Here is a 10821-nt window from a genome sequence, read left to right as displayed (position 1 = left end):
CGGGTGCTAAAAAGAGCAGCATCGGCATGCTTAGCACGTCGTTTTGTAGAAATCCACGTGCGCGTTCTGCCAAAAGCACCATTTGCATGCACATCTTGTGGTTTTGCAGAAAACTTCATCCGCGTCTACCAAAAGATGCATGTGCATGCTTAAAACGCGTTTTCGCACAAATCCGTGCGCGGGTGCTAAAAAGAGCAGCATCGGCATACTTAGCACGTCGTTTGGTAGAAATCCACGTGCGCGTTCTGCCAAAAGCACCATTTGCATGCACATCTTGTGGTTTTGCAGAAAACTTCATCCGCATCTACCAAAAGATGCATGTGCATGCTTAAAACGCGTTTTCGCACAAATCCGTGCGCGGGTGCTAAAAAGAGCAGCATCGGCATGCTTAGCACGTCGTTTGGTAGAAATCCACGTGCGCGTTCTGCCAAAAGCACCATTCCCTATTGAAAAATTTGTATGAGAAATTGAACGAGATGTATGCATGTCGTACAGATTTGACGAGAAATTGAACGAGATGTATGCATGTCGCACAGATTTGACGAGAAATGAACGATATGAAATGCATATTGAACGAATTCTCGTAGAAAATGAGCAAGATCTGTATGATGTGCTACGCAGACTTTTACGAAGTGCACGAGATTTATGCGATCTGCGATAAGAATGCGTAGAGCTTGTATGACATGTGTGCGATGAGTTGCGTAGACCTGACTAGATTATGTATGACGTGTGTGAGGTGGTGTGTGATGTGTACGCACTGTAGTCGTATGAGCAACTTGATCTTTGTGGATGACTAGGAATTGCATACAAAATGTGTGTACTCAAGTCGTAGTGCATACAAAAGCTCACTAATGACAGTGAGATTTATGATGAGTTGTTTGTAGTACATGCAAGAGCGTGATCAATGTGCTGCATGATCATATTGAACCATTGTGACACATATATACCAGCATAAACTACAGAGCAAATAAGATGTTCAGAGTTCAACTTCTGGAATTTCATGCAACGAACACATATACATCCCCATCAAAGCTGCTGTCGGTACTTTTGATGCAATGATTTTCACTTGGGGACATATTCTCGGATGAACACTTATGGCGATACTACTGCCTTTGCATGACGCATTCCTCGACCAGCCAATAGGAACTAGATATCACCATGATATTGTCGAAAGCTATCATCAGAGAATGAATTCTTTGTTCAGAGTAGATCTGCCTAAGATTTTATTGCAATATAGGAGTCGGGTACCATCAAAGTTTCATAATAAAATGCTATATGTTTGTGCACGCAATAAAATAATCTGGCAATGCGATTATAGCACATTGGAAACACTTCAAACAAGGACGAGTTGGCAAAGTTTATTGCAGGCAGTTTGATCAGTGACAAATTATGCATGCACTTTGTCACATCCTAATAATATTGCTTTGCATCAGAGATATCAGTCAGAGGTAGTAATGGGCGAACTTCAACCTGCATATTTTCCTAATAGCCAAGTGCGTCAACCACAATACTGTCAAATACAAATCTGCTAAGAGCATGTTAGTGCCTGTTTATGTCAAATTGTAGAAGGTAGGCATGAGATTGGCCATGCATGCCCACATATAAAAATAAAGAGCACAACCACAAAACAGTGTAATAGGTTGGTGAACAGATAGCCAAAATAGCAGTCAAAATCCATCGCACTTTGTCACAAATAAATAAGAAAATGTGGTAATAACAATAACAATCCCTAAAAATGTCATGTGATCAATTGTGGTCATGATCACAGTTACTGCTGTGAAAAATTATTTGCACTAAGTGTTTCACAACTTGCAAAGAGAGCTTGCACCTAGTAAAAAATCCTCATATGTGCACAGCAGTGGCAAAAAACGAGATGAGCGTCGCAACTTGGTGACCATTATCTGCCTACATACTACACAAAACTGAATTTAAATTTAAAGGAGAAATGACAAAGCAGTTCGTGTGCCAATGATGGTTAAGCGCACTGCAATGCCTTGCCATGTGTTGAAAGCTGACCTCCAAGCAACCAAAATGTAAGTGACCCTACACTGAAGCAGGGTCTTTAAATGACGAACGTGTATCACATCCTGGCGTTCGCGGACGCAGTCACCAAATGAAAAACACCTTTGCAAATCGCAATAACGACGAATGTCAAGCGCGCGCACACAGACGGAATGCGAGCAGTTTCCGAAAGCGCTCACGAAAGACTGTACGGACGTTCCTACGCGTTCGACGCATATCAGAAGCGCGCGCGTGCGCGCACACGCACACACACAAGCACAAAAGGCGAGCAGTTCCCGAAAACACTCGCCAAAGACGGTACGGACATTTTTACAAGAAAGCAAATCCCGCCGGCGTGGCACCATTTTCCGAAGCACAAACAACACCACAGTACACATCCGTAGAACGGCGCACAACAAGCCTGAGCAAAGTGTACACCACTCGACGCCAAATCTGTCGTCGATTACGCCGCTGAGAATCACGAACACCTTCTAACATTCACAAACCAAACGACGATGTGCTGCGAACTTCAAACAGATTTTACGGCCCTGTCCAGTTGATAGGGCTGCTCCACAGGTTGTCCTCGCTGTTGAAAGCAATGTCAGCAAAGTTGTTGAAAAAGGTCGCCCAAAACACGCAAGAACATTGAAATAATACGCCTGTACTAAAGCCCCTACATCTACGCGTCACCTCCGTCCAGAAAGCGGCGGTGACGCGTGGATGGAGGGGCTTTAGCCTGTACTACCCACGCTACCCATGCGATCACGGTTACCGGAACCACAGACGGCGAAGTAAACAAAAGGCGTCATTTCCCCTCATTTCGGACCGAGACCTATAATTACTTTCTCAGTTGCGCGACTCTTCCTTTCGAGCAAGGCGCGACTTATTCCTGGGACTGTGAGGGCGCTGCGGTCGAGCTCTGCACCAAGTGAGCGGTGCTGCTCTGCTGACATGTGCAGGTTAGTTGCGGGTGTTTGCGCTTCTTGTGCTGTAGCCGATTTTATTTTCTCACTGCGTGTGCCTTGTCACTGTCCTCGTGCACGTGGCTGGCGGTCGAGGTCTTTTGCGTCCGGTTCAAGTTTTGCGCTCACGGAGACGCCAGTACCGGCGAAGTGTGGGTCACCGAGCGTTAACATAGCATGCGCACTTTGGTTTGTAGGCCCACTTTTTTTTCATCTCATTCCTTTCTTCGGACCTGCACCCCCAGGTATGGTGTCTGTAAAATATTATACTTCAGCTTAAACAACAACAGAAAGAAATAACGGCTGCTTTATTCAGCGAGCACCATGTAAATGCCGAGTGCCGCGACAAGCACCTATAACCGTGCCAGGCTATAGCAGACGACGCTTGGACGCTTGGCGCGGAGGTCGATGGCAGCGCTGCGGTGGCGTGAACGGTAGCGGGCTAAATGGTGCGCATACGCTAGGAGTTGGGGTACTTAAAGAGGATCTATAAACGTTGTTGCGGCGGCCCGGGCGGTCGATGTGGTACTGATCGTTTGATCATATTTACGCGGTGCGTAGAGAACATGTGCTCCTTTTTTGTGTGAATTAACGATCACTAAGCCCTGGGTCCTGTGCAATGCTATTAGCTCGCTGTATGTTTCTTGCGGTGCGCCGTTGTTGATTATCGTAGTCAGGTCCACACGCGCTTTCTTTGTGCCCGGCTCATGAGAAGTGTTGTACTCTCGCCGCTCCCGCATCGGCTCACAGTGCACGGAAGAATGTGTTAATAGTTGTGCTATCGCGTGCTGTAGTTCACCGCAATTCAACACTACGCTGGACGGACTGATGGTGCAGTCGATGCGGCGTGAACGGACACGAAGGAGCGCTCGCCTCAGAAGGTAAGTCCGGCGCCTAGCGCATTCTTATGGTTCATGTAGTGTACCTTGTCATGCGCAGCAGAAGATGACTAGTACAGCTACAAAAACAGTGACAGTGATTCCCTAATGTTCGTTCGATATCGTAGTGCACATTTAGGAAAACGTTTCACGAAAATTACCCCGAGATTGATGTTGTTAAGAGCTTCATCTATTGTTTATTTTCTTTTTGGTATGAAGTATGCTAGCGCCGGGGCATCGCTTGGTCTGAACGGGCACAAAAATTCAAGCAGGGAATGTCACTGCTTCTGTACGTAATTCCTCAGCAAGAAATCGTATAGACAATTCTAGAAGTACGTTGATGTGTTGTGCAAATGTTTTCACAGCTAACGTCAACGCGCGACGGCATCCAAATGATCGGACTCGTGAGAAGATTTTAGCTTGTATGCAAACTTTGATGCTTATAGATTGTCGCCAAGACAACCTGTATTTCTTGTGTTTAGTGTTCTGTTTGTTTTCGTGCCTTTGACACGTTTAATAACCGCCTGTGATGTAAGAATGAAATATTTATTTGTCTAAGCGGATGCAGCTTCTTGTAGCTGGCTGTACGAGAGCTTTCCACAATTTGACGCGATGTTGTTAAATCACAAGTTTGCAGATTCAGCAGTGATTACAATAAGCTGAACATTCATTGTTTAGGGATGTCACAATTTCCTGAGACAGAGGCATCTCTGCACCACAAAGGAGACTGCGGCACTATGCAGCCTGAACAGCACGACAAAGCATCTGATCTGCCTGCTTTGACAAGGTACGTACAAAACGGTCACAGCCATTTATGTGTTCTAGGTTCTGTTCGTGTATTTGGTACCTGCCAACTTTCCAGATTAGTTTCTGCTTTTCCAAGTGTGCTGTTTGTGTACAGCGTGTCAAGGTAAATAGTGGTTAATAATGTATGCATAGAAAAATGTGGGCGCTGAGAGAAAGCTTTAGGAAAGTGCATGCTGTCTTTCCAACACAGGATTTCTGTCTAGAATTTTTGCAAAATATGAAGTGCAGAGGCTGGCAGGTTTGGCAAACAATGTTCAACACTTTTGCTTTAGATTTTAATGTAGCCGGTTCATTATCTGACCCTAGTATAGCATAGCGTCAAGCTTGAAGCTGATCTCTGATGTCACGTCAGTTGCAGGATGTAATAACGTGGTATCACAAACTGCTTGTTACGCATGTCAGTCAACATGGTGCAGTGGTCACAGGTGCGAGTATAACCGAAAGCTGGGCATTCTTTGCCCTTCTGCACATGATGTGGGATAGAGCTTGAACTATGCTATAGTGGCACCATCTCCCTCACCTTCTCTTCCTCATTATTCTGTTAACTTGCAGTAAAATGCACAACTTCTAGAGGCTTAATTATGGTGTTGTCTGCTGAACTTGGCTGATGTGAATTTCAGTAGTCTGGGGTACCCTCAAAGCCATGCTGTACTTTGCATGCATTTTAAAATGGTCAATTTGAAATATGTGATTGGCTGTGGCATTCTCAAAGAAACAAGGCCTCTTGTGAATAATGCATACATGCATTATTCGCATGTTCTAATACTCTTTCAAGAAGCAGCCTATAGGCTGCTCCCCGAAGAAGTGACCACCTTTGCTTACCCTACAGGGCAGTCTGGTCCAGTTTACTTAACCTGTCTGCCATCTATGCACGAGGAGGACAGAAGCAACAAAAAGGAACCTTCGATTAATGTTTTTGCACAGATGGCTCATACATGGCACTTTTGTTATCTTGCAGGCTTTGTTAACTCAAAGCTTTCTATGGGCGAATATCAGCATTTCGTTCCTATTTATACCTAATAAGAATTACTTTGTTCATAGTGTCACTTTTTATATTATACTCTTGTGAGAATAAGCTCACTTGTTTTAATGCAGATGTGGCTGGGCCTGCAGAAAGAGTGTAAGCACACTACTGTGTTGCTGATCAGTGCTGGTGCTGATCTCTACGTCTGAGTTGGCCTCACAACGTCCAGGCGCCACTGTGCTTTGCTTCATTGACAAGGTAATATGATATAGACACCTTGCTCCTCAGTATCAGTTTTGAGAAATATGCTAAGACACAAGGGTTGGCCTTGGTGATAAATACACTCGTGTTCTTTTTTAAAGCGTTCTTCTTGCAGTGTTCCTCATGCACATGTTTTCAGAAGATGCTTAAATGCAAACCGCCATGGAACTTGTTTATGCCTTAAGGTAGCACTCTTTCACCAAAAGAAAAGCCTTATTTAATGCACAATTCATAAGAAAGGTGAGGAAGTGACAGGACATAAGTCTAACAACCATCCAGTTTTACTGCTTGCACAGCACTATAAAGCGAGAGGTGAAAGGGCAAGAAAAGATAAATCGAAAATGCATGTTGCTCACACAACCGCGAAAAGGACACATGGCATGGCTACTATGACACTTGTTTTACAATGATAAATAAGCAGTCTTGCTATATGATAGTCCACTGGAGGTGGAGCCAACTTGCAGATTCCCTGTCCCACATATAAGGAAATCTTAACGAATTTCGCCAGCACTATGGTCCTTATACATTGCCACGGTTGCACAGTTTTCAAACAAAATAATGCAAGTGAGCTTTGCACTACCAAGTGACCACGAAATGACCTGAGCATTCAGTTAACATGGTTGCAAATCCAGTCATTTATACAATGGCCTGTTTTGCCGACGTAGTGTCTACTGCACGACAGTGATATTTAATATCCATCAACACCCCTGTGCTCTACAGACTCTTTCTTGCGTGCTTTTTTTTCACAGGTAGTGGAAGATTACTTGATTCCAGAACAATTTGGTTTGTTTTACCCATGATAGTGAACTTGCCAGTCTTATATTAAACATGGAATTGGTTAGAAAGATGTGGTATTTCTTATGGTGCCCTGGCGCATTCAGCTTGTGCACATGCTACAAGCTTGTATTGACAAAAATTGGGATGAAGCCATAGGAGGAGAGTTGTAAAAGTGTAACAAAAGCCTCCTGATAGATATGCTGAGTTGTGCTGCTGTGCACACTTATTGGTTATCCCTACTGGGTAACGCTGTTAGGGTTATGGATGCTTTGACACTGTAGGGCCTACAAGATGGCTAGCATTACAGAACACATTAAAACGACTGTAGGGATGCGTGTCGTGCTATGGTATAATAATTGGCCCACAAAGTGACCACCTTTGCTTACACTATGTGGTAATCTGGCCCAGTTTACTTAACCAGACTGCCATCTATGCATGAGGAGAAGGGACTAAAAAAATGAAGGGACCTTCGATTAATGTTCTTGTACAGATGGCCCATACATTGCATTTTTCTTATCTTGCAAGCTTTGTTACTTAAAGCTTTCTATGGGCAAATATCAGCATTTCATTCTTATTTTTACCTAATAAGTATTGCTTTGTTCACAGTGTCACTTTCTATATTTACCGTATTTACTCACATAATGATCGCACTCACGTAATGATCACAGCCCTGAATTTTGTCGTCCAAATTCGATTTTTTTTATTTCCTGTCTTGATGACACTCCGAACTTGCCGCAGCGATCTGTCATGTGCTAAGTCTAGCTATTAATGATCGCTTACCATCTGTCGAATGCTACGCGAACAACTCTTCAAGACAAACCAAGCAGTCTGCACGCACCAAACATTCTTTAGCAGATGCCCGATTTCATTCCTTTCATCACTTTCCGCACTTCCATGACAAAAAAGCTACAACCAAAATTGCCTTTATTATGTGTAGGCTTTGTAATGGTTGTGGTCAAGAACAACAAAAAAGGCACCTTTCGATTCTTCTCATCTGCACTCGTGGGCACGCAACAAATCTTGTAACACAGCTAAGATATTCGTCCACCCTTAGCGGAAACGTGCTGTATTATGATAGTAGTGAAGACACATGCCGCAGTTTCCGCAGCATGCCCGCCGTGTCTTTCTATGTCACTGGCAGCTAAGCGCGCACATCTGTTTCTGCCCCCTCATAGTGGACATGGCTGCGTTATTGCCACAGACTTACTGATATTAATGATATTATTCATTCCGGATACGGAAGAAACTGTTTCAATGCATGTAACGTACTCACGAGAAAAAAAAAATCGCATTCGGCGCATTTGGTGTGTTCAGCTTGCTGCGCCGGCCGACATTTTTGTTTTGGTGTTCCGCACTACACTCAGTGGCAGCCACCTATTTGTTGACCTGTTGCCATCCCGCAGCAAACGCGGGATAAAAAAATTCTTTTTGCGGGAAATTTAACCGGCGAATGATCACACATCTGAATTTGCGACCATTTTTTTTTACAAGAAAGTGTGATCATTATGCGGGTAACTACAGTACTCTTGTGACACCAAGCTCACTTGTTTTAATGCAGGTGTGGCTGGGCCTGCAGAAAAGCTGTAAGCAGACTGCAGTGTTGCTGATCAGTGCTGATCTCCACGTCCGAGTTGGTCCCACAATATCCAGGCACCACGGTGCTTTCACAAGGTAATATGATATGGACAACTTGCACCTTAGTATCAGTTTTGAGTTTGACTTTTGATAAATATTTAAGAACACACAAGGGTTGGCCTTGGTGATAAATACACTCGTGTTCTCTTTTTAAAGTGCTCTTTCTGCAGTGTTCCTCATGTACATGTTTTCAGAGGATGCTTACACTCCTTAAATGCAAACTGCCATGGAGCTTGTTTAGGCCTTAAACTAGAACTCTTTCACCAAGAAAAAAGCCTCATTTAACGCACAATTCATAAGGAAGGTAAGGAGATGACCGCCAATGTCTAACAACTATCCAGTTTGACTGCTTTCCCAGCAATATCAAGTGAGAAGCGAAAGGGCAAGAACAGATAAATCGGCAATGCATGTTGCTCGCACAACTGCGAATGCGACACGTGGCATGGCTACTACGAATGCTGGGGTGCGATCGGAGGTGGTTGTTCGGCGTGTTCGTTCGGTTACCGGCGCGCGCGATTGACCTACTCCGCGCCTACGTCGCCAGCCGCGCCCCGCGGCTGGCGCCTTTCAGAACTGCATAGTCACACTCTGTAGTCGTGATGATCATGACCACGGTTTCGTTCGCAGCGGTCAACTGTGGCAAGTAGCACTTTCATTGTGACTTGGTGCAATGCACGCAGTCTCACAAACATAATGGCTATCGAGGACAATAATTGTACTGTGGCCTGCACGCTGGCATCCAATCAGCCAGTTACATTGAGTTTGTAGAACAATCTGTTACAGCCAGCTCAATGGTGAAAAAATTATTGGGATGGACCCGTGGTAGTGAATAGCACGTTTCTGATAAAGATGTGACCAAGTCTTGTGCTATGACTGCACTGCAAAGGAGTACTTCAACGCCCTTGCCACTACGAGCCGTATAATCAGTCGTGAATTGACATTTGCAGCTCCCATACTGCTTATGTGTGAAATAGAAACAGGATTTCTGGATTAATTCAGTATAAAACTGTGTTTGTGTGAACGTTTGTTTCTTATTTTCATACCCTTAATAATTCAACATTCCGTTAATTCAGAATTTTGTTCCAGTCCTGGGAAATTTCAATGAATGAGCTTTTACTGTATACACCCCTTCTTTCACCGCATGTGTAATTTGAGCTCACTGGGTTACTGCAAGAACTTTTTTCAGCCTCAAGGGTAAGATGTCTAGCTCGGACAGAGCAGCTCCTTAAGGATGCAAGAAGCTTTACTGTGGTTTTATACTGTTCCCATCTGCTTCCCCAAACTTCTTCTCAAATGTAAAGAAAATCTAGTATATCCCGTACAAAAGGTGCTTGTTGCTGACTGTGGGATTAAATGTGGTGAGTCCTCTGAGCTAGAATTGTCCCTGGCCCATTATCAGTGAAGCTTCATTGACTAGGGCTTTCCTACAGCCACGATGTAAACTTTGAACCTTTTGCATATATCTTAGTTTTATCCTTGAGTGCCATCACTGTGTCTGGCAACCTAGTTTCCCTTAATAACTGTTACCTTTTTTATCCATTATTTCGGGAAAAGATACTTTTTCTGAGAGCACATATGCTATTTTTGTATTTGAGTAACTAATCTCTTGCAATTTTCATCTTTCGTAGGTTCACATTCGAAATGGGTTATTTATTTGTGCTAGTAAGTGGATGTGGGTAAACCAAGCCAAAACGGACAGCACGTTTGCCAGGGAGATTGCCCGATGCTTGTGGCAGGCACAGGAATTAATCCACAGGAGTGTTACGAGCAAAAGTATGTATGCGAAAGCTAAAGGAAGGTGGTGAGGCCAAGCCAGCGTTGACACCACAAAATCTTGGTGCATATCTAAGTAAGTAGACCCTGTCCTGCTAGCTCATGTTTTCATAAGGATTGCAAAGTGTTTGGAAGTTAAAGGAGTAATGCCTATCACACGGTGCTTTTTCTGCACGAATATAATGGGCTGTCGGTAAGATCGGGTTGTATTGAGGTGATCTCTCATATGGGCCGACACAGTTTACATCTACACATCAGGGGCATGCATAGCTGTATGCGTATATTTAGTGCTGTGCTCTAGCTCGCTAACAAAAACTATCATTTACTTTCTATAGTGGTATTAAAGGTGCATTAATCTTTCCTATAAAAAATCCTGCACTGGCATCTATGCAGTGTTTTCCGTCTGCATATTCCGCAGTGCGGCAGCAAAGACCTGTGCTATCTGTGTATTCACTTGCATGAGCTTGTTATACTTGTTCATTTAATGTAAAATACTTGTGGAAAAGTATTAGACTATTTATGTGGTCTTGTATTGCAATTCTGCAGCCATTTGTATTGTTTGTACAACACGAACAGTTAACAGAGACAGGAACAAGACAATGCGAGGACGAGCACTTGCTTTCAACTGCTGTGGTTAATGTTGAAATATCAATTTACGTAGGTAAAAAACTCATAAGCCTCCATGTTTTCTTTTTCCTGTTTCTCTGTGAGATTTTCACGCTTTACTCAATATCATGCAAGAACCAGCCCATTCAGTTATGCA

General features: G+C 43.7%; 1 long non-coding RNA gene across 1 annotated transcript; it reads left to right on the top strand.

Annotated features, from left to right (window-relative positions):
• Positions 1-3817: 3817 nt before the first annotated feature.
• On the top strand, positions 3818-10376 carry LOC126522749 (uncharacterized). Its single transcript, XR_007597520.3, has 5 exons — positions 3818-3844; positions 4520-4628; positions 5744-5870; positions 8209-8321; positions 9914-10376. It is a non-coding gene; the product is annotated as an uncharacterized lncRNA (long non-coding RNA).
• The last annotated feature ends 445 nt before the right edge of the window (positions 10377-10821 follow it).

Source organism: Dermacentor andersoni, unplaced genomic scaffold, assembly GCF_023375885.2.
Source record: "Dermacentor andersoni unplaced genomic scaffold, qqDerAnde1_hic_scaffold ctg00000054.1, whole genome shotgun sequence".
Lineage (NCBI taxonomy): Eukaryota > Metazoa > Arthropoda > Arachnida > Ixodida > Ixodidae > Dermacentor > Dermacentor andersoni.
The sequence above is the reverse complement of the archived record's forward strand: the minus strand, read 5'-3'. Positions and strand labels throughout refer to the sequence as shown.